Raw genomic sequence first — 24652 nt, forward strand, 5'->3', positions numbered from 1 at the left:
CCCTTGAAGAAAGAGGGCAGGGGTAAGACTCAACTCCAAGTCCTGCTTTCAAAGTGTAACTGTGATGCTATGGAGCCTCTCTCAAGAGTTTCCTTTTTTGTAAACATAATGTTGAGGGTCCTCCTCTCCTCAACAAATGCCTGGAGAATTTAATGAGTTCTATTTTAATGAGCTTGGAGAGCATCATCTCCAACCATCTCATTTTATAGATGAGGAAACTGAGATCCAGGGAGGAAACTTACCCAAGGCCCGGCAGCTGGTGCCAGAACCTCGAACTGCAGGCTCCAGTTCTGACAGCCCCATGCCCTACCGTGGAAAACAGCAGGCATACAGAGAATAACATCGCTTCACGGAACATCCAAAAATGAACACTCTTGCAACCACCAGCCACGTCAAAAAAGAGAACATTCCAGCATCCCAGGAACTCCCTCTCCTACTCCTTTCCCTCCTAAAGGTAACCAATATCCTGACTTTTTTTTTTTTTTTTTTTTTTTGAGACCCAGGCTGGAGTGCAGTGGCGTGATCTCGGCTCACTGCAAGCTCTGCCACCTCCTGGGTTCATGCCATTCTCCTGCCTCAGCCTCCCAAGAAGCTGGGACTACAGGCGCCCGCCACCACACCCGGAGAATTTTTTTTTGTATTTTTAGTAGAGACGGGGTTTCACCGTGTTTGCCAGGATGGTCTGGATCTCCTGACCACGTGATCCGCCCGCCTCGGCCTCCCAAAGTATTGGGATTACAGGTGTGAGCCACCGCACTCGGCCAATATCCTGATTTTTATGGGAATCATTTACTTGCTTTTCATTATATGATACATATATCCTATATATCACCAAAGTATGCATTCCTAAGCACTATAGTTTAACTTTTCCTGACTTTGAGTTTTACAGTGTAACACCACAGTACATACTGTTTTGTGAGTAACGTTTTTTCCTGGATATTGTGTCTGTGTTTCAGCCACGTTGTTGCATGCAGCTGTAGTTCATTCATTTTCATGGCTGTAGAGTATCTGCACTGGTTGAATAGTGTCCCCCCAAAAATTCACATCCACATAGAACCACAGAATGTGATCTCATTTGGAAACAGGACCTTTGCAGATGTAATCAGTTAAAATGATTCACACCGGATTAGGGTGGGCCCTAAATCTAATGACTGTTGTCTTTATAAGATGTTCATGTGAAGACACTGAGAGAAATGGGGTGAATACCATGTGAAGATGGGGACAGAGATGGGAGTGGTGACAGCTACAAGCCAGGGAATGCCAAGGATTGCTGGCAAAGACCAGAAGCTGGGAGACAGGCATGGAGCAGGTTCTCCCTGAGAGCCTCCAGAAGGAACCAACTCTTCTGACACCTTGATTTTAGACTTCTAGCCTCCTCATTGTGAAATGATAAATTTCTGTTATTTTAAGCTACCCGGTTTATACTAATTTGTTATGTTAGCCCTAGGAAATGAATACAGTATTCCACTGTATAAACAGCCACAGTATACCTATAAATATACCATTTCTTATCCATTCTGAAGTTCATGTTGTTTGGTTCATTTCTCATTTGGAGCTATTATGAGCAATGCCACTGTGAACATTGTTCATGTGTCCTGGTGCAAGGATGTGCACTTCTTTGGATGACACGCCTCTCCTGCCACCCTGCTTCCTGAGCACTCAGCCTTCTATGGCTATAGCAGTAGAAACTCTGGGTCCTGGTAATGAAACAACTCAGCTAAAGCAGAAAAGGATAATAGTGCAACTGGCCAGAGCCCTGCTGGTGATGCACCCTCTGATTCGCTGCAGCTCCAGCCAAACTTCTCCTGCATGAGTTCTCCTCCATTCCTCCATCTCTGGCCTTGCTGTGGCCCTGACTCCAGCCATCACTACCTCCCACTGGCAGGGGAGGATCCTCTTCCTGACTTTGGCTCTGCCCTGCCTTCACCAGAGTGTGCTTCTACACTCCCTTTAGTCCCGTTTTTTTGTTTGTTTTTTTTTTTTTTTTGATTTTTTTTTTGTTTGTTTGTTTGGTTTTGATTTTGCTAGCTGATTGAGTTTGGAACTGGTCTGTTCTTTGTTGCCCCCTGGACTCAGCCATAGCATCTCAGCCCAAAAGTTCCTAACAATGGCCCCTCCTTGCAAGGAGAGGCTTCCTGAAGTATTTTCTCCTCCAGGTACCAGGAAATCCAATGATTTTAGAGAATTTCCACCCCTGAGGACAGTGAGAGGCTGAGGGCAGAGAACGTATGGTATCACGGGGCAGGAGAGGTGAGCATCTATGTGTTAGAAGCTGGGGTGCCGATGCACGTGGCTGCAACAGCATCTCCCGGTGGCCAAGTCACAGGGGAAGAAAAGAATGTTTGTGTCAACCACCAAAGGGCTGAGGTAAACAGTTGTCTTCACTCAGTACCCATTCCTGAAGATGAGTCACTTCCTAAACTTCCAGAGCTGTGACGACGATTGTTTATCTGACATGAACATTGAGCTTGTTTTCATTGCTGCAATACCATCTCAAACACTGGGTTGCCCTTCCTCTAAGTAACAACATCCTCTTATTATGAATTCTGTATTTCATTTGGACCCACCTTCTTAGCATTTGTATTATTCTGTACAACGTGTTCTGGGAAACTGTAAAAATAGCAATATTGAGGTAAATAGAATTCTTTTTTTTTCTTTTATTTTAAGGAAAATCTTACTGCTTTGATTTTAAAATCTGATGACAAATCTGTGGTTAACCCCACCCATCACTGTGCTGAAGAAGGAAATTGGATATTTTTTCCGTGGAGATTTCAGCAGTCAATACTCTTTCCTTATTGCTCCAAGTCCTCCCATAGAGAAGTTCTGGGGAAATAGTGAGAAGCCAAAGGGTGGTAGCTGGGAGCCAAAATGCTTAGAGTTATGGTAAATGCAAAATGTGTTAAAAAGAATCCTGAGCTTTCAGTGGTACCACTGTCTTATATCCAACTCACAAAGTAATGCGGTGGGGAATGTATCAGGCAAGGTCCAATCAGGGAAGCATGACCATGATGAGTGATGTAGAAAAACACAGATTTGCAATAGAGATTGGACCTTGAATCATGATGGGAGCTGGTGGAGACGTCTGTGCAAGGCATTCCCTCTGCTTTTGGTGGGCCAATCCTGAAGTTGCTATGGGTCAGCAGGCCAGACAGTTTGGATGGAAGGCTGAATATGAAGTGCAGAAAAGCAAGGATAACGAAAATCTGTGAAGACAAAGAGGAATCCATGAGGACCAACTGCAAGTCATATCTGTCTTCTACCATCTCAATCTCAACCACATGGGCGACTCGCCAGCTGGGATCCTCCATCATGGAGTGACACACACACCTGGCCAGAACAGCTACAGGAGGAGGTCCAGAAGGAGGAGAGGAGGTGCAGGTCCAGCTGCTGCCCTGTGTAGGTCCGTGATGAGTGAAGACTGCAGCAGCGCCTGGTGCCCGACACTGACCTCCAGACAGTGATGGATGATGCTCCATATTCACCTTCCAAATCTCATGCAGATTCCTCATATGGCAATCCTAATCTAGACCATATAGGGGAAGGAATTCTGGGAAATGTAGTTCTCATAGCTAAGTTGACACAATACAAAACCATCACAGTGGTGGAGTCAGAAATACCAGGTAGATGGTAAGTATGGTGCTCCCTTCTAGAGGCACCACTAAGCTAACATGCATATACTACTTACAGTGTGCCAGACACTCTTCCCAGCACTTGACACACACCAACTTACTCAATCCTCTGAACAGTCTGATGAAGTAGTTACTTTCATTATTCCTATTTCATACATGAAAAGCTAAGGCACAGAGAAGACCACAAAGATAGTAAGAGGCAGACAAATTCTGGCATGATAATGGTCATACTGGGCAGCCCTTCATCTTCTGTATTTTTTATGGCCTGCTATCTTTAAATCCTGAATCCTGCTTTCTTCTAGTTTTCTATTTTAATACGCTGTTCCCTCTCTATCAGATATAGGGACCCTGACAGAATTTTCTTATGAGTGAATTATTCTGGTATGACTGTAACTCTCCTCTTCCCTGTAATCCATGTGAAAAGAAATGTATGTCTTTTCTCGTATTCTCTTCATTCCAGGATAAAAATCTCTGCCTGAAAATAACTCACCTAAGTATTAACTAGGTTCATTTCTCAAGGTCATATAAGGAAGTGATTAAGACATGGAATTTAGAGCCAGATTTGAATTCCATCTGCACTGGTCACTAGCTGAATGATCTTGGTCAAGTTATAGGCAAGTTGGCTATTATTATTGTTTGTGGCAACCATTTATTGCTGGGTAACAAATCAACCCAAAACTCAGTGACTTAAACAACAAGCATTAATTCTTGCTTGTGTGTTCAAAGGTTGGATGTGGTTCTGTTAATCTAGTCTAGCATCAGCTAGGTATCTCTGAATCAGGTTGAAGGTACAGATGGGCTTGGCTCCTCATTGATTTGGGGCTCATGTCTACTCCATGTGTGTTCCTCATTGCTACGAGGCAGCAGCTTCCCAGGACAAGCTCTTCTCATGGTAATGGCAGAGATACAAGAGAGGCAAACAGAATCAAGTACTGTCACTTAAGACATAGACCCAAAACTCTGCCATATTATCACTTTCACTCACATTCCATTGGCCAAAGCACAAGTCTAGGTCAGGGAAGTATAAATATAGATAGTAAATATAGACGGCAAAGGGTATGGACAGAGGGAGGAAATAATTCGAGTCAATAATTTAAAATATTATTAAAAAGCAAATAGCTCTCCTGAGGTTCCCCTTTTAAGTACATTTCTAGATATCAGAAGTTTAACTTTGAGAAGAAATGCAAAAGTGAGTGGATATTTCGGATTGGATATTGACTAGGTGGATGGTGCTCAGAGGAGAATTTGGAGCATATTTTCCTGCTCTCCTTGCAATGACTTTAGGTCAAATTCTGCCCTGTGCTATCCATCCTACATTCCTGTGGTCCACCGTCATAGGTCCAGTTATTGACGTTGTTTACATATTGAAATCCTTCCCAGTATCAGTTCTGGGCTTGGCCTAGAGAACCGAAGACCCATTTTAGGCTCTCACCATCTCCCATTCTGTTACTAAACATCTCACTCAAGGACATTTTATCCCACCAACAGAATTTGGATCACAATTCTCAAGGATTTTAGGGACAGACTGGGCCTCTAGGGAGAAACGTCTGTTCCATCCTTGTGACTGAGTTACATCGGAAGCACACGGCTTGAATTTCCTGATTTCTAAGTGTCTGCATCCAGTGTCTTATTTATTTGTAAATGTATCATTTAAAAAAAAAAAAGGTTTTGTTTCCATGATGAGATAAGTCATCTATATTTATTCTCTTGGGTGAGCTTTATTCATTTTTTTCTCCTAGAAAAAAAATTTAAACATTTTTTAGAGCAGAATTAACGTTGGTCTGCTGAGTTCCCAGTAAATGAGGCAGTCCTCCCCCAGAGTAGCATCAAATCAAAACCAAACTGTGTTACCCATTGTCCACCATACTGTAAGCTCCTTGAGGAAAACAAGTCATGTTGTCTTCTTGTTTCTATATGTACAGGGCCTGGCACAGTTGGAGCTCAAAATATCTTTGTTAATTAAATGAGTAAATTCCAATCCTCTGTGACAGAGTCCACTGTAACAAGACTTCAAAAAACAAGAACACTGTCATGTTGCATGGCTGTGGATGTAGGTTCTCATAGGAGACATTTTTTAGGAAGAATTAATTCTTGGCAAAATCATGACATGGACATAAAATTGTCAGCGTCTCAACTCTGTGGTCACCTCAAAGCCCTGCTACCCCTACATCCCTCTAGTTTCTTCCCATGATGCAAAAATGTAGGTGGGGTTTAGGGGCATTCATTTGCTTTTTTACTCACAATAGTTTATTAAGCATCTATTATATGCCAAGCACTATGTGTTAGGTTTTCAGAATTAAAAAATTAAATATAGGTAATTGCCCTTAGAGAGTTAATAGTTTAGTGACAGAGATATACATGTAAGCTGATTATTATTACACAACATGACAAATTCCCAGATACTGTGGGAATTCAGATGGGATATTCCTAGTTCTTCCTGGAAGAGGTGACATCTGAAATGATTCTTGCTGGACAAATAAGAGTTGGGAATGAGGTGCAGTTCCAGGAGAAAGAACAGCTTGTACAAAAACTTAAGCTGGAGAGCAATGAACGTTCTTGGAACACCACAGAGCTCAGCGTGACTGGGGAAAGGGGTGTGAGTTTGGGTGTGACCAGAGATGTGGCCAGAGAGGGAATCATAGCTGGATCATGCCTGTCAACTCTTAAGGCCTGCTGAGAAGTGTTGATTCATCCTGAGGACAAGGGGCAGTCACTGAAAGTTTGTAAACAGGAAAATGACCTGATCAGATTTGTGATTTTAAAAAGATATAGACTTAAATCAGGGAGACCAATTAACTGAGATCGCCACAGTTATCCAAACAAGAGGCCCCTGTCTAGAGTTTCCTGCACAGTGACAGGTCAGTTGCAGTGCAGGGTTTCACCTGCCAATACCCTGCATGAGCTCTGGTCTACGTGCCTTTAACACATTACAAGCTTTGGCCACTCTACTCACACTTGACTTGAATTTCCTCCTTTGGTGATTATTTTTTTCGTGCCAAGTTTGAAGTTGACAGCTTCCAATGTTTGATAGATTTTTGGTACATAGTTTTCAAGCTTTTTATTTCCTTTAAAGTAGAAAACTGGGGATTTTTCATACTTGAAACCCAAGATTGCATGAATGACTTAGTTCAAACTTCTCCCAAAATATTGACTTTGGGTAAAGACCAAATCTGAATTTCAGGCTGGAGCACAAAAACAGGTTTGGACATTGTTGTTGTTTCTTCTCTTTGAAAAGAAGGAAAAAAGGAATCATGTGAGCAAAGGAAAGAGATGAGAGAAAGCAGGAGGTTTTTTCATTTCACCATTCAAAGAATTAGCATCCAAATAATAAATAATATCCATGTGAACTTCCCTCATTCTATAGGAAACAGCAATGCCAAATTCTGAACCTTCTGAGCAAAATGTCACAGACTCAATATTCCCTATCGACACATGAATTGACTCTGGCTCCCTTCCTTCCCTGCCTTGCTATGCCTGCAGTCTCTCCCTAAATCGCCACCACCACAAGTGTGGCCTTAGCTGCCTGTCACTAGGATAGAAAGGAGTTCTCTTCTATTGATTCTCCAAAGAAGCAATTATCAAGTAAAATGAAAATTTCATTTTCAATTTTCATAGGCCTACAGCCCTTGCTATCTGTATCTGATTCTGAAGTTCTATAAGGCCAAGTATGATGCGTTCAGTGTAATCTATTTACTGTCCCTTACAAGGTTAACTATTACTGCATAAAACCACCCTAAATCTTACGGACTTTGAACAAAACAGTTTGCTATTTCTCACAATTCTGCGGGTTGATCCGGTGTGTGTATACATCACTGGATTTGGCTGGGGTAAGGTGTGTGTATATTAAACTAAGGTTGGCTGGGGGCATTGGGATTGTTAGAAGGCCCTAAATGGCTTCACTCACATAAATGGCAATTAGTGCTGGCTGTCAGCTGAGAGCTCAGCTGGAGCTGCTGGTTGGAGGTCTCAGTTATCCAGTTTGGTTTCTCACATGGCTAATTGGGCTTCGTTGCAGCATGGTAGCTGGGTTCCATGAAGGGGTGTTCCAACAGGTGGATGCTGCAGTTCTCTTATATAAAGTACTTCTGCTCTGTTCTGTATGTTAAAGCCATCCACATAGTCAGTCCAAATAAAGGAGAAAGAAAACGGCAAGGACATACCATAAATGCATGTGGGGATGAAAGATATAATTGGTAGAAAGAAAAAGCCAATAGGAAGAGGTTACATTGAACAGCTAACTTCTAAGTGTTTAGATATGGATGGTACAGGATCAGACTCAGTGGTCCCTGGGGAAGGTTCAGTGAGTAGCTAAGCACTAAGCCCTTTGTAAAAAGCCCCATTAGGTTCATAGCCTGTGAGGTGATCATATACATCCTTCCTCTAAGAATTCTGTCAGTCTCTTCAATTTTGGCCCAGTACACAATACACAACTTGATCCTGATGAAAGTAGTCATTACAGTTTCCTTCAAAATAAGTTGCCAAGCTCTAGGTCATGAGATCCTGGCCACAACTGATTGAACCAGGAGTCCAGGCCAGGGAAGCTGGACCTAAGGGAGACCAGCTGCCAATGAGAACGCCTAGTGTGAGACTCTGACCAATAGGATCACCTCTTATTGGATAGTATGAATCAACATACCCAGATCCTCACCCTTGGGAATTTGTAATGCAAAGTGAATTGAGAGAGGGATTGAGAAGCAGAAAGATGTTCATGGTGAGGCACTGAGAGAGAGAAGCCCATTCGAAAAGTGACTGAGTCATGAGGGTGACCGAGTCAATGGAGTAGAAAAAAATTGATTTCAGTTATGTGGGGACAAGATGTTTGGGGCACCAGAGCAACCGTTGGACCCAGTGGTGAACACATTGTGGTTTTCTCTGGGTCTGACCTCGTCTTCCAGCACTCACCCTTACTCCCTATGCTTCTGCCCCACTAGCCTTCTTTGTGTTCCTAAAACTTGCCAAAGTTTTAGGGGCATTGCACCAGTACTTTCCTATGCCTGGAAAATTCTCTCCCCAGACCTACTCCCAGCTGGCTCCTTCAAAACTCTCAAGGCTTGGTTACAATGCTACTTCCTAAGAAATATTTCTGGACCATGCAATCTAAAGTAGCCTCACACCCTTCTCCCTATCCCTCTTTACCATGTCACCAGATTCTTTTCTTCATAGCACTTACCACCATCTGAAACGACCTCATTCATTTATGCCCTTTGTTTCTTATCTATCAAACATGCAAGCTCCATGCAAGTGGGAACTTTATCTGTCTTGTTCACCACTAGAGTCCTTACAGCCTAGAACCCAGTGATCACACAGTTGGTGCTCAACAAATGTTTGTCTTGTGGATAACAGTGCACCTGCTGAGACAAAACAGCACTCCTCACTTTTCTTGTGTATCCTTACAATGAATGTGAATGCCCATTGTCAAAGTTCAACTGAGTATTCCCCTCCATTCCTTACAAATGGAAAGAGTCTCACACCTACGCTGGGGGTCCTAGAAACCTTCATGATGGAAGACTTTGTGATGAGGGAACCATAGTGCCAAAGTCATAGACCCCATCAATGGGAAGCAGCCCTAAAAGGACATTTTAGGAAGGTTCCCTAAAAATAAAACAAAAACTATTCCCCCAAATAAAGGCAAACCTAAGGACATTTGCTCCCCTTTAATTAACATTATTACTTTCCATTCATTCCCAACGAAGACAGTCAGAATGAGAAGACAGTCCAGATGAGTCAAGTAATTTCTGCTTACTGGAAATTTTGAGACTCTTCCTTCTCTTAACAGCACTACTGCCCTCTCCTCACCACAAACATACATTTTAAGGTCAGGCTTACATTTGGATTTGCAGGGCATATGCTAAAGGGGTATGCATACTTTATTTTTCATGTCTAGTCCTGTAAACCAGTGTTCCATGCTTAGGACATTTTATCCACTGTCTCTACAGGCACAGTAATTTTGAATGCCATAAGAAATATTTGAGACCTAAAAAAAATGATATTGTCTCTCAAATAGAATAAATATAATTCAATCAATGTTTAAGTGCACGTTGAACATTATATGATGTCAACTGCCACATCCATGTGCTTCCCAAGGAGGTGGAAGGACCTTTTACTGCATTTGGGATGCTGGAGATGCTGCCAAAGATAGCAGGCCCAGGGCTGCCCAGCATCCCAAAATGGCTCTCACACTATTTGATGTCCCTAAGTCATGACTGACATGGCCTCATCTATGCATGAATTTGTTTGTATGTGACATCCTTGCCACACAGACAAGGTCTGAAGAAGTGAACTGGCAGGTACCTAATTTTTTAGTTAGGGGATTCGTGTGTGAGCCATCACTAGGATTCCCAATTCCCTGGGACAGAACCAGTCTCAAGGACACTGCATCCTGCTTTGCCCATAAGTACACTTGCCCTTGTCAGATCCCATGTCATTGCTTGGGTTTGGAAAACATAGCCAAGTATAGGAACAAAGGTCTAAGGGTATGGCTGGAGAAGGCAGAGGGAATAAAGGGGAGTCTCGGGTCAGTGTTCCCCTAACTGCCTCTCAGCTGCCTCCCTCGCCCCGCTCTCCTGCCTCCACGTGTCTCTATTAAAGCAGCAATAGGGGAACAAAGACCCAGCAAGAGAGTCTTCTGGAAGTCTTGGGTCCTAGATTACAAAAAAAGTGAGGAAATGAGGACAGAGCCCGGCGAGAGGATGCAGAGGTTACAAACTTCCTTACACAATTAAATGGAGGTAGGAGGTTACTTAATGGGGAAAAAATCCTATCAGCCCCTCAGAGGTGGATTTTAACCTCCATTTGTGTGATAGACATAATTTTCCAAACAAAGTTGTGTCCCTGGGATTTCCTGCCAAATATTAATTTCCTTCCTCTGCATTGGAGCTCCAGTATCTGGGCGTGTTGCAAAGCATCTTCAATGTGTGTTTAATATTGTAGAGGCAATCAAAGGATGTGAGGACATGTAGCAAATCTAAAACAGCTTAAAATCAAGAGTTGTTGAAATTAAGAGCTTTGTGGTTGTCATGTTTTCCACCTTTTTTTTTTTTTTTTTTTTTTTTTTTTTTTACAGACTGTCATTCCAGACCATTACAGAGTGAAGAGAAGTGATTCTATTTTTAAAGACCGCCAAAGTCGATTCTGCCGTCTTCACAACCTATTCTGGTGTCTACAAGCTCTCAGGGTTGGCAAGTTTTCCTTGGGATCTAACAAAATTCTGTCCATAGAAGCTCAGGCCAGCCAGCCAGCCATGGGAGCCAGAGGAAACTTCCACCACCCTAGATAAAAGCTACCTCAGATTTTCAAGACGGTCCGTAATCCTTTGGAGCCATGATGATCCTAATTTCCACAGCCTCCTTTGGCATTTGGAGAGTTTGTTGTGGAAGCTCGGTGCTGCACTTCCCCTCACAGGGAGACCTCTTCACCCACCAGAGAGGAGGGAAGCCAACTCCAAACAGCGCCTCAGCCTTGCTGAGCTTAGAGGGTGAGGGCTGAGCGAGCCACTGTCCCGGCGCCCACGGAGGCCTGCCCGCTCACACCCTGGGCCTGCCAGCTGCTGTTGCCACCCCACCTCACTCAGCACCCTCCCCTCCATGTCAAGGGACTGGCCCTCCCCTGCCCCAAGAATGCCTTCTGGCCTTCAAGGAATAGAGGCCAGAAGTGTCAAGGAAGCATGGCCTCACCCAAGAGGAAAAGGAAGCTCAAAAACCAGGCCAGAGGGTGAGGTGGTGCTGGGGCATAGGATGCATCTGGTCTTCACATTACTGAGGGAGGAAGGGAGAAAGGAAACCAAGTGCTGGTGGCCTGAAGGCTGCCCAGCCTGGGAGATTTATTCACACCTGCCCCTGATCGCCCTGACCGAGGTACAAAACTGGCTTGAAAATCGCTTCCACCTCACTTTCTGATTCCAATATAAAGGTAACACATGAAAGACAATGGAAATGATGACCAGGGAGGCCCCTGAAAAACAAACATTTGTGCGTAAAAACTGTCTGTGTGGGGATAGACTGCCTGTACTGAGAGTAGCCTCGGCTGTATGCACAGTTTAGGCGTTCACGGATTCGCCCAGGCCTGCGGGGAGGATGGGTTCCAGAATGCAAGTCATGCTAACTTGCACAGTTGTGGATAGAGAGAGCATTAATCCTAACGAGAGAGGTCTGGGTTCCACCCCAATCTCTGGGAAGGCGCCAGGAGCCTGTTTTCTAGGCTAGATCAGTGTTTCCACGGATGGATTCCTATTTTGTCCGCCAAAATGTCATGTTCCCTCCACATGTGGAGTAGCATCTTCTATGGTGAGCTGGCTTCAAAAGACAACTATAAGACAAAATGATTGCTCATGTAAACGTTTCCCTTTAAAACTTCTTAAATTACTGACAAATACAGAAATACACTCTATTATGAGAGGTGTTGGCAAGAGCTGAAACCCACTGAGGGGAAGCAGTCACATCCACCAATCCCTGCTCAGCCTGGGCATCCATCCCTTCATGGAGCCAAATCACCAACTCTATTAAAAGATTGTGGGATCCCAGCACTTTGGGAGGCCAAGGTGGGCAGATCACCTGCGATCAGCAGTTCAAGACCAGCCTGACCAACATGGTGAAACCCCATCTCTACTACAAACACAAAATTAGCCGGGCGTGGTGGCACATGCCTATAATCCCAGCTACTCGGGAGGCTGAGGCAGGAGAATCACTTGAACCCAGAAGGCGGAGGTTACGGTGAGTCAAGATTGCACCACTGCACTCCAGCCTGGGTGACAGAGTGAGACTCTGTCTCAAAAAAAAAAAAAAAATTGTGGGTTTAATTTTTGTTTTGCTGTTTGTGAGAATTTCTTTTTTCTCTTTTTCTTTTCTTTTTCTTTGTTTTGCTAAACCCATAGAGTCATGTCTGCATAGGTTCAATATGCATATAATGCAACTCAATCCTAAATATATTTTTTAAATATACGTTGATTTTTAAAATACATTATGGGTTCAGCTGCAGTGGCTCATGCCTGCAATCCCAGCACTTTGGGAGGCCGAGGTGGGAGGATTGCTTGAGACCAGGAATAGGAGACTGGTCTGGGCCACATAGTGAGACCCCCATCTCTACAAAAAAAAATTAGCTGGGCATACTGGTGCACACCGGTAGTCCCAGTTACTCAGGATCCTGAGGCAGGAGGATTGCTTGAGCCCAGGAGTTTAAGGCTTCGGTGAACTTTGGTTGTGACATTGCACTCCAGCCTGGGCTACACAGCCAGACCCCATCTCCTAAGAAAAAATAGATTATAGTAAATGTGACTGGAAACTCAGGAAAGTTTTCTATGAATTTGTGTTTTATTTATTATAACAACATTTATGCACATTTACAAAAGAAAGAAAAGATATACATGTGTGGTGAGATATGTGAATTATTCAGGCATAGATGATGCTAGATGCAGAGGGATTAGCTGGCCTCTGGCAGTGCAGCTGAGGTGGTCAGGTGGGAACCAAATGAATAAAATGGTCTAAATAATGCACAGCTTGAAATCTTGATGCATCTGTGCTCTCAACACAAGTCCATGCTCATTGCAACTCCATGCTTATACTTCAGCTTTCAACTCACATTTCAGAAAACTAATTTTGAACAAGGGAGATTGAGATTATTTTTATTTAGCCCCTGATTTTTATTATGGTTTATTTGTTACTTGTCATTTTTAGGGTGCTTGTGTGCATTATTACCTGTGGGTCTCAAAACACCCCTAGGAGGTAGAAAAAATGAGTATGTCGCCCATTTGTCGGATTCAGAAACTAAGTCTCCAAAATCCAAGGGTCTCATCTGAGATCACACAAGCTAAATAATGTTAGAGTTGGAACCAGAATCCAACTCTTCAGATGTAATGTCCGCCTAGATTCAAACAATTCTTTTTGACCTAAAAACTTTAAATATCACTGTGCTTACCTGGAAAGGTTTGTTTAATTTTTGTCTAAAACAGAGGAACGCTTTACATGACCATTGAACTTCCCTTCCAGCCCTAGAATAAGTATTTAAATTCTCTACCTGGAGTTCTAGATGGGTGCTGTGTACTGGACCCTGTTCGTCTGCCCCCCTCTGGTGGTCATTAAACAAATAACAGATCCTAGAACAACTCCTAGGGCAATGGTTGCTTTCTCTTTCGTCAATCATTCATTCACGCAAACAGCACCCGATATGTTCCAGGCTCTGCACAAGGACATACACAAATAAACAAGATAGAGTGCTGCCCTCAAGGCTGGTAGACAAACAAGTGAATAGATGATTATAAAATACTAGCGCAAATGTCAATGCAGAGTATGCAGACAATGCTGAGAGTGTACAAACGATGCCTGGACTGGCCCTGTGGGGGAAGGGCAGATATTACATAGTTAAGAAGGGCAGGCAGTACCCAGGCTGAGTTCTGAAGGAGAGACAGGAGTCAAGGATGGAAGGAAGCATTAGGAATTCAGGGAGCTGCCAGGATGCTAGTTCAAGACGGTAGAATTCAGATCACAGGTTTTAAGGGGGCAGAGCAAGAAGTGGGGTCAGGGACATTGGCTGGGCCAGATTAGGAAAGGCTTTTTATGTCACGGTAGCATTTGAGCTGGTATCCACTAGCCTAGTGTCCCCAAACTTTATTTTATCTTGTTCCCCATCAATAAAAATATCTGCAGATGCATCCCTAATTTGTGGGTATTTATTCCTTTATACGTGTTATACCCAGGCTGTATAGCATAATGGTTAATTCATGGGCTCTGGAGCTAGACTGACTAGGCCCAAATTCTTCTCTAAAAAGAACTTAGGACAATGCCTGGTACATAGTAAGTGTTATATGTTAGCTAGTATTATTGCAGAATTATCCTATTTGGTGCTATTATAAAGGTAGGGTTGGGAATTACACCTTGCAGTGGCTTCACCTACTCCCAGAAAGCCTATTTTAATATAAATATACTTCAAAATATCAAGAACTACTCTAGTCTTCAAAATCTCAACCAGAGGAACAGACCACTCTCAACCCTCTCACCTACCCACCCACCAAACAGCAAAGTAGCTCTCTCATCTCCTGATTGTACTTATGGCAAAACTCATCCACACAGAGGATTCCTCCATTTAACTCAAAACAATAAGGTGAGGCCTGGGGTGGGGCTTGAGAATCTGCACTCCTTAGTAAGCTCCCAGGTGATGCCGATGCTGCCAGCCCAAATTCCACACTTTGGAATTTTCAAAGGAAAATATAAATATCTAATAAACTGTTTTTTAGAATATGTTATTTTACAGCAGACATTGAGAAACACAGGTCAGGGAGGGGTAAGGGTGGAAAACTATCCTCCTGGTACTATGCACACTACCTGGGTGACAGGTTCAATTGTACTCCAAACCTCAGCATCATGCAATATACCTTTGTAACAAACCTGCGAATGTGCCCCGTGAACCTATCATAAAAATGTTTTCGTGTTCATTTTAATTATTAGGGCACGGCATATTTGTGTTCTCATTTTTTAAAAAATGTCTTTTAGCAAAGGTAAATATGCTTTTTTAAAAAATAATCTTTAACACTGTGATGTTGCTGTGTGCAGTTCTAGGTCTAAATTCAGATTATTCCAGTACTTGGCTTTGAAATAACTGAAAAGGGGCTTCGCCAATATGCATAGATAGCAAATGAAAGAAGTGCTTCATGGGCTATGCCTAAAAATAGTGACAATCATTTTCAGCCTCATTCACCAATTTTGCAGAGGTCTTTGTTAAAATTCAGCTAATAATTTCCATTTTTCCTGATGTCAATCAGTTGTACTTACAAAATAATTAGAAGCTTTTATCTTTTCACATTACTAAAAAACTAGTTATTTTAGAAGATTTTTTATAAGATGAGAATATCCTGTTTCCAAGTTTTTAAAGTAAACAGATATGATAGTTTTTATAGATGGCCTGCTTACGTCATTTTCTGTCTCAAAATCACATAACTCTGCAGACACTGTCACTCTTCATTCTCAGTATACTCTCCTCAAAGTATGAGTTTATTTAAAAGGCTGTTGTTTTTGCACACTTGTTACAATATACCCTTTGCCTTGAAAAGACAAGTGTATTTATTTTTTCCAAGTATCTTTTAGGTACATTTTATCGACACCACTTTCATCACAAAAAAGGTCAGCAAACCTGGAACATTTTCTATTTATAAAAGAAAAATTCATGACATGTTTAAGTTTGATAACTCTTTTAAGTACTTTGTCACAGGAAACCCTTTTTGCCTCGTCTAGTATTGATTGTAAGACAAGCTGTATTTCTCATCCTCATTTATTCTACTTCTAACTAGGGAGCTATAATTTGCTTTTCTCCCCATTTTGCTGAAAAAATACATACACATACACCACACACACATACACCACCACCACCACACCACACATATACATACACACATATAGTTGAAATACATATCACTCCTGCTAGCATAATTTTAATCCGGCAGTGTGCTGTTACGTTAAAAACCAACTCTCTGAAAAGAAGACAAGGTCTTGATTTGTAGCATTTGCCAACTTGCATGGTCCAAATATTCCCACCACGGTGAATTTTAAGCTACTAACATGATGTCACTGATCACAGAGTTGGGAAGATAAACACAGCAGCACACCATTACATAACATGCCCATGACGCAGATACAATAGATGTGAATGACCTCAAAAGCATACACAATAGCAAAAGGTAACAAAATAATTAGGAAGTGATTAGATGTTTTAAGAAAGTGTTACTTGTGTTTTTAAAATAATTTCATTGTGAGTTTATGTAATCTGATTTTTAATAATGGCTATGTTTATCAATCAGCTCACAAAGTTCCTAAAAATGTAGTAATATATTCTCATGACCCAGTTGAGCCAGCTGCACATGCCACTTTGACATTATTTTGCTAAAATAGCAGAGCCATGTGTGTCTGCGTATGTGTCAGAGCATTACAAACAATGCTTACTTCTGAAGAAAATGTTTTTTAGACACACTTTTTAATGGCTTTTTTTCATATAATGAGTTTTTGAAATAAAATATTTTTCTTAAAAGAATAAGTCAAGCTCTGACAAAAATGTTGATAATTTGTTTGGAATTTGCCAGATATTTGTAAATTTTCAGAATAATCAATATCTTTTTAAAACTGACTTCCAAGCTACAAATGAGTATGTCTTTCCATGCATTCAAGTTTTCTCTTTACCTCTCAATAAAGTTTTATGCTGGTCCTTTTTAAGCATGCTGCTGGATAATACATAATTCTGGTTCCCATGGCAAATACAATGTATTTTCCAGATTGGCCGTTGGTCTTTTTTTTTTTTTTTTTTTGAGACAGAGTCTCCTCTGTTGCCCAGGCTGGAGTGCAGTGGCACGATCTCGGCTCACAGCAAGCTCCGCCTCCCAGGTTCAGGCCATTCTCCTGCCTCAGCCTCCTGAGTAGCTGGGACTACAGGCACCCGCTGCCACGCGCGGCTAATTTTGTGTATTTTTTAATAGAAATGGGGTTTCACCATGTGTTAGCCAGGATGGTCTCGATCTCCTGACCTCGTGATCCGCCCACCTCGGCCTCCCAAAGTGCAGGGATTACAGGCGTGAGCCACCATGCCTGGCCGGCTGTTGATCTTACATGTAAATGTTATTGGGTTGTTTTGTTTTTTTGCGAGGGAGCCGGTGGGGGGGACTGAGTCTCACTCTGTCACGCAGGCTAGAGTGCAGTGGCACGATCTCCACTCACTGCAACCTCTGCCTCCCGGATTCAAGTGATTCTCCTGCCTCAGCCTCCCAAGTAGGTGGGATTACAGGCATGGGCCACCACGCCCATCTAATTTTTGTATTTTTAGTAGAGATGGGGTTTCACCATGTTGGTCAGCCTGATCTCGAACTCCTGACCTTGTGATCCGCCCACCTTGGCCTCCCAAAGTTCTGGGATTACAGGCATGAGCCACTGTGCCTCGCCTATTACTTTTAAAAATATATATATTATATGTTGACAGCTGACTGGGAGATATTCTTTGACTTTTAAAGTGTGTAGCAGGGCTGGAGAAACTCAAGCAGCTCCAGAGTCAGATGGCTCAGGTTGGATCCTGGCTCCACACCTCACCAGTCACTGCCTTCTTCACCTTTCTGGAACTTAATTTCCTATTCTATAAAATAGAAACAATAATAAATGGACATCACAGGATTCTTGTGAGGGTGAAATGAGATCATGCCTATGAAGCACTTAGCAGAGGGCCTGGCAGGCAGGAAGCACTGGCATATGCAAGTAATTTTTTATTGTTGAGCCTCTTGGGTTTGTCATGTAGATTATCACATCTGTAAATGTTATAATCCTTCTTAACAACACTGACATCTCCTCTCTCTCTCTCAACTAAGATTAGTGGATTCTTTTTCTTTTCCTGTTGAACTGAAGTGGCCAAAATTTTGAAAACAGTATTAAATAATAATCATGTTATTGACTCCCAAGCCTGATGCCTGTGACTTTATTAGATAATGCTTTACCCTTTCTCTGTGAAATATGATGACCATCATCATTTTAAGAAAGGTATTCCTGATACTATTTGCTTTAAAAGTTTTTTATCTTCCTTATTTACTAAGATGTTTTTCAAGGAATAAGTAGAAGGTAGAAATTTTCTGGAATCCATCAAGTGTAAGTTTTTTTCTTTTTTGACTATTGATGGGATGAATTATAATATGTTTTACATTGTTCTTTATCATTTAGTTACACAAATATTATTTGAGGATATCCTACTTGTAAAAATGTTAAACAATACAGAGCTCAATACAAAAGACAAAAGTTCTAGATCTAAGATGCTCGACTAGATGCAGACAAGAAGAGCATCTCCCACTGAGAGTGCAGACTGTCAAGAAGATGGGCCCACTCTGAGTTAAATAGGTGAGGCATGGCCCACTCTTGCCACAGACCTCTGGGATCCCAGCTGCAGGAGCCTCCACCGTGCCCACAGACATTTGAGCTGGCAGGGATTGCTGCTTGGAGAGGGGGCAGGGATGGAACTCCTGCCTAGGTGGAGCCCAGAGAATGTGGCGTGGGAACAGCTGCAGTGGAGCATGGCCAGGGACGCCCCAATGCTCGCCACACTCCTCTAAGCGGGCTTTGCCCTTTATTGGCTGTTGGACCTGGACAGAGCAGGGCTATCTTGCCCGTGATACTGGGCCAGTCTGGTCTTAGCACCCCCCAACCCCCGTCTACCAGCCTCTCTTGGGATCCCTATGTGGCCATGCCTGCTTGCAGCACAGCCTTGGCTGCCCAACCTGGCTACTACCTGGCAGCCACCGCCAGAGCTCCTTCATCAGCAGACTCTGCCTAACCATTGGAGAACATCTCCTCAGACAGGCCCCCACCAGCACGCACTTGCCTACAGCCTCCCCTCACCACTTTGTGGGTATGCACTTGTCCACAGCCTCCTGCCACTGCTTTTCCAGTGTGCACACACACGTGGACCTTGCCACTGCTGCCCCCCCACCACTGACATACGTGTGTGAACCCCACCACACTGCCACCACCAGTGCATGTGCACACACACGGACCCCACCACACTGTCAACCCGCCACCACCAGTACACACACATGCACGGACCCCACCACACTGCCACCCCACCACCGCCAGTACTTACGCACACATGCACGGACCCCACCACACTGTCATCCCCACACCACCAGTACGTACGCACACATGCACGGACCCCATCACACTGTCATCCCCACACCACCAGTACGTACGCACACATGCACGGACCCCACCACACTGCCACCCCACCACCGCCAGTATACACACATGCACGGACCCCACCACACTGCCATCCCCACACCACCAGTACGTACGCACACATGCACGGACCCCACCACACTGTCAACCCGCCACCACCAGTACGTACACACACATGCACGGACCCCACCACACTGTCACCCCACCACTGCCAGTACACACACATGCACAGACTTCAGTGCACTGCTGCCACTGCTGTGCACGTGCAAGCACAGACCCCACTGTTACTTCCCCCAACAAAGTGCTTTTTCTGGCATCCCCGATCAGTGTTGTTGCAAGCAGACCAGGAATATCTCAGTCCCTCCAGTGGAGTATATTTACAACCTCGAGGTGCCAGAGAATAAAGCTATGGGCCTGGACCCAGTCCCCAAGGGTTACAGCATGCAGCTGAGGAGTGCTGAGCTGAATCTTAGCCCCCTAAAATCATTCAGAAATGAAGCCAGTTGACTAAACCCAACTTATATCACAGTCAAACCTTCAAGGGCATCAAATAATATAAAAGCAAAAAGCCCCATCCAAAGGATAGCAATTTCAAAGATTAAAAGAACATCGGCCCACACCGATGAGAAAGAACCAGTCCAAGAACTCTGGCAACTCAAAAAGCCAGAATGTCTTCTTACCTCCAGACAATCACCGTTGCTTACTAGCAATGGTTTCTAAGGCTGAAATGGCTGAAATAACAGACACAGAATTCAGAATCTGGATGACAATGAAGATCATTGAGATTCAGGAGAAAGTTGAAACCCAATCCAAGGAATCTAAGGAATCCAGTAAAATGATGCAAGAGCTGAAAGATAAAATAGCCATTTTAAGAAAGAACCAAACTGATTTGAGCTGAAAAAAATCACTACAAGAATTTCATATTACAATAAGAAGTATTAACAGCAGAATAGGCCAAGCTGAGGAAAGAATTGCAGAGCTCAAAATCCAGTTCTTCAAATCAACTCAGTCAGACAAAAATGAAGAATAAACAATTTTTTAAAATGACCAGTCTGGGTGCAGTGGCTCACGTCTGTAATCCCAATACTTTGGAAGGTCAAGGTGAGTGGATCACCTGAGGTCAGGAGTTCGAGACCAGCCTAGCCAACATGGTGAAAGCCTGTTTCTACTAAAAATACAAAAATTAGCTGGGCATGTTGCCACACACCTGTAATCCCAACTACTTGGGAGGCTGAAGCAGGAGAATCACTTGAATCCGAGAGGCAGACGCTGCAGTGAGCAGAGATCATGCCATTGCACTCCAGCCTGAGCAACAAGAGCGAAATTCCATCTCAAAATAAATAAATAAATAAATAGAATGACCAAAAACCTCTGAGAAATATGGCATTATGTAAAGAGAGCAAATCTACAACTCATTGATGTCCTCGAAAGAGAAGAGAAAGCAAGTAAATTGGAAAACACATTTGAGGATATTGTCCACAAAAATTTCCCCAACCTTGCTACAGATGTCAACGTTCAAATTTAGGAAATTCAGAGAACCCCTGTGAGATACTATAAAAGATAACCATCCCCAAGACACAGTCATCAGATTCTCCAAGGTCAATGCCAAAGAAAAACTATTAAAGGTAGTTAAAGAGAAGGGGCAGTTTATGCACAAAGAGAACCCCATCAGGCTAACAGTAAACCTTTCAGCAGAAACTTTAAAAGCCAGAAGAGACTAACGGTCTATATTCAGCACTCTAAAGAAAAGAAATTCCAACCAAGAATTATATATCCACCCAAACTAAGCTTCATAAGCAAAGGAAAAATAAAATATTTTTCAGACAAGCAAATGCTAAGGGAATTTGTCACCACCAGAACTGTCACATAAGAGGTCCTTAAGTGAGTGGTAAATATGGAAACAAAAGATCGTCACTGGCCACCACAAAAAGATACTTAAGTACATGAACCATTGACACTATAAAGCAATTACACAATCAAGTCTGCATAACAAACAGCCAACAACACAATGACAGGATCAAATCCATACATATCAGTATTAACCTTGAATGTAAATGTGCTAAACACTCCCACTGAAAAGGCACACAGTGGCAAGTTGGAGAAAGAAGCAAGACCCAACTCGATGCTATCTACAAGAGATCCATCTCACATACAATGACACTCATAGGCTTAAAGTAAAGGGATGGAGAAAAATCTATTAAGCCAATGGAAAACAGAAAAAAACAAGGGTTGCTATTCTAATTTCAGACAAAGTAAACTTTAAACCAACAATTATCAAAAAAGACAAAGAAGGGCATTGCCTGATGGTAAAGAGTTCAATTCATTAAGAAGACCTAACTATCCTAAATATATATGCACCTATGCACCCAACACAGGAGCACCTAGATTCAAAAAGGAAATTCTTAGAGACATATTAAGAGACTTAGATAACCACACAATAATAGTGGAAGACTTCAATATCTTACTGACAGTATTAAACAAATCACTGAGGCAAGAAACTAGCAGATATATTTAGGGCCTGAACTTAACATTTGACCAAATAGGTCTAACAGACATCTACAGAACTCTCCACCCCAGAACAACAGAATATACATTCTTTTCAACCATACACAGCACATAATCTAAAACTGACCACACAATCAGACATAAAACAATCCTCATACCAAACACACTCTTGAACCACAATGCAATAAAAACAGAAACCAATCCTAACAACATCTCTCAAAACCACACAATTATGTGGAAATTAAACAACCTGTTCCTCAATGAGTTTTGGGTAAGCAATAAAATTAAGAAAGAAATAAATTCTTTGAAACTAATGAAAACAAAGTTACAACACACCAGAATCGCTTGGCAGTAGGTAAAACAGTGTTAACAAGAAAGTTTATAGCACTGAACACCCACACGGAAAAGTTAGAAAGATCTTGAATTAACAACCTGAACACCACAGTCATGAGGAAAACATGAACAAACCAACAGCAGAGCTAACAGAAGAAAGAAAATAACCAAAATCAGAGCTGAACAAATAAAATTGACATGTGAAAAACCATACAAATGAGTAATCAAACCAAAAGTTAGTTTTTTGAAATAAATAAGATAGACCACTAGCTAGACTAATAAAGAAAAAAAGAGAAGATCCAAATAAAAATAGTTAGAAATGATAAAGAAAACATTACCATCAATCCCACAGAAATACAAGAAAACCCTCAGACTATCATGAATATCTCTATGTATACAGACTGGAAAATCTAGAATAAATAGATAAACATACAGTCTTCCCAAATTGAACCAGGAAGAACTGAAACCATGAATAGATAAATAATGAGTTCTAATATTGAATCAGTAATAAAAAGCCTACCAACCAGAAAAAGCCCTGGCCCAGATGGATTCACAGCCAAATTCTACCAGATATATAAAGAAGAGCTGGTGCCAATCCTACTGAAACCATTCCCCAAAAAATCTAGGAGGATGGACTCCTCCCTAACTCATACTATGAGGCCAGCATCATTCTGATATTAAAACCTGGCAGAGACACAATGAAAAAAGAAAATATAGGCCAATATTTCTGATGAACATAGATGCAGAAATCCTTAACAAAATATTAGCAAACCAAATCCAGCAGCACATCAAAAAGCTAATCCACTACAATCAAATATGCTTTATTCCTGGGATACAAGGTTGGTTTAACATATGCAAATCAATAAATGTGACTCATCATATAAACTGAACTAAAAACAAAAATCACATGATATCTCAATAGATGCAGAAAAGGCTTTCAAGAAAATTCAACAGCCCTTCAGGTTAAAAACCTTTAACAAAGTAGGCATCAAGGAACATACTGCAATATAATAAGAGCCATCCATGACAAATTTACTGTCCACATCACACCGAATAGACAAAAGCTGAAGGCATTCCCCTTGAGAACCAGAACAAGACAAAAATGCCCTCTTTCACCACTCCTATTTAACATAGTATTGGAAGTCCTAGTCAGAGCAATGAGGCAAGAGAAAGAAATAAAACACATCCAAATAGAAAATGAGAAAGTTAAACTATCTTTCTTCAACGATGATACAATTTTATACCTAGAAAATCCCATAGTCTCTGCCCAAAGGCTCCTAGATCTGATAAACAACTTCAGCAAAGTTTCAGCATATAAAATCTATGTACGAAAATCAGCAGTATTTCTAAACACCAATAACATCCGGGCTGAGACCCAAATCAAGAATGCAATATCATTCACAATAGCCTCAAAAAAAAAAAAAAATGTAGGGATATAGCTAACCAGGGAAGCAAAGGATCTCTACAGTGAGAATTACAAAACACAGCTGAAAGAAATCACAGATGACACAAACAAATGGAAAGACATTCCATGCCCATGGATAGGAAGAATCAACATTGTTAAAATGGCCATACTGCCCAAAGCAGTTAACAGATTTAATGCTATTCCTATCAAACTACCGACAACATTTTACACAGAATTAGAAAAAACACTATTCTAAAATTCATATGGAACAAAAAATAGCCTAAATAACCAAAGCAATTCTAACCAAAGAGAACAAAGCTGGAGGTATCACACTACCCAACTTCAGACTATACTACAAGGCTACAGTAACCAAAACAGCATGGTACTGGTACAAAACCAGACACAGACCAAGGGAACAGAATAGAGAACCCAGAAATAAAGCTGCACACCTACAATTATCTGATCTTTGACAAAGTCAACAAAAGCAATGAGGAAAAGACTCCCTTTTCAATAAATAGTGCCAGAATAGCAGGCTATCCACAAACAGAAGATAAAAACTGGACCCCTACACCATTCACCATATACAAAAATCAACTGAAGGTGGATTAAAGACTTAAACGTAAAACCTAAAACTGTAAAACTCCTAGAAGAAAACTTAGGAAATATTCTTCCACACATTGGCTTAAGAAAAAAAAATTACGATGAAGACCCCAAAAGCAAATGTAATGAAATAAAATGTATACAAATGGAATCTAATTAAACTAAAGAGTTTCTTCACAGCAAAAGAAACTCTCAACAGAGCAAACGGACAACCTACAGAACGCGAGAAAATATTTGGAAACTATGGATCTTACAAAGGTCTAATATCAAGAATCTAGAAGAAACTTAAACAAATTGACATGTAAAAAACAACCCCATTTAAACATGGGCAAAGGACATGAGCAGATACCTCTCAAAAGAAGATATACATACAGCCAATGAGCATATGAAAAAATGCTCAATATCACTAATCATTAGAGAAGTGCAAATCAAAACCACAATGAGATACCATCTCACATCAATCAGATTGGCTATTACTAAAGAGTCCAAAAATAACAGACACT

The 24652-nt window shown here is 41.8% G+C and overlaps 1 long non-coding RNA gene across 1 annotated transcript; it reads right to left on the reverse strand.

The window, feature by feature from the left end:
- Window positions 1-2637: 2637 nt before the first annotated feature.
- On the reverse strand, window positions 2638-20123 carry LOC144339013 (uncharacterized). The gene is made up of 2 exons (XR_013413548.1): window positions 19987-20123; window positions 2638-3203 (listed from the first exon to the last, which is right to left on the reverse strand). It is a non-coding gene; the product is annotated as an uncharacterized LOC144339013 (long non-coding RNA).
- Window positions 20124-24652: the final 4529 nt, after the last annotated feature.

The sequence above is a fragment of the Macaca mulatta genome, chromosome 2 (assembly GCF_049350105.2).
Source record: "Macaca mulatta isolate MMU2019108-1 chromosome 2, T2T-MMU8v2.0, whole genome shotgun sequence".
In the NCBI taxonomy this organism is placed as follows: domain Eukaryota; kingdom Metazoa; phylum Chordata; class Mammalia; order Primates; family Cercopithecidae; genus Macaca; species Macaca mulatta.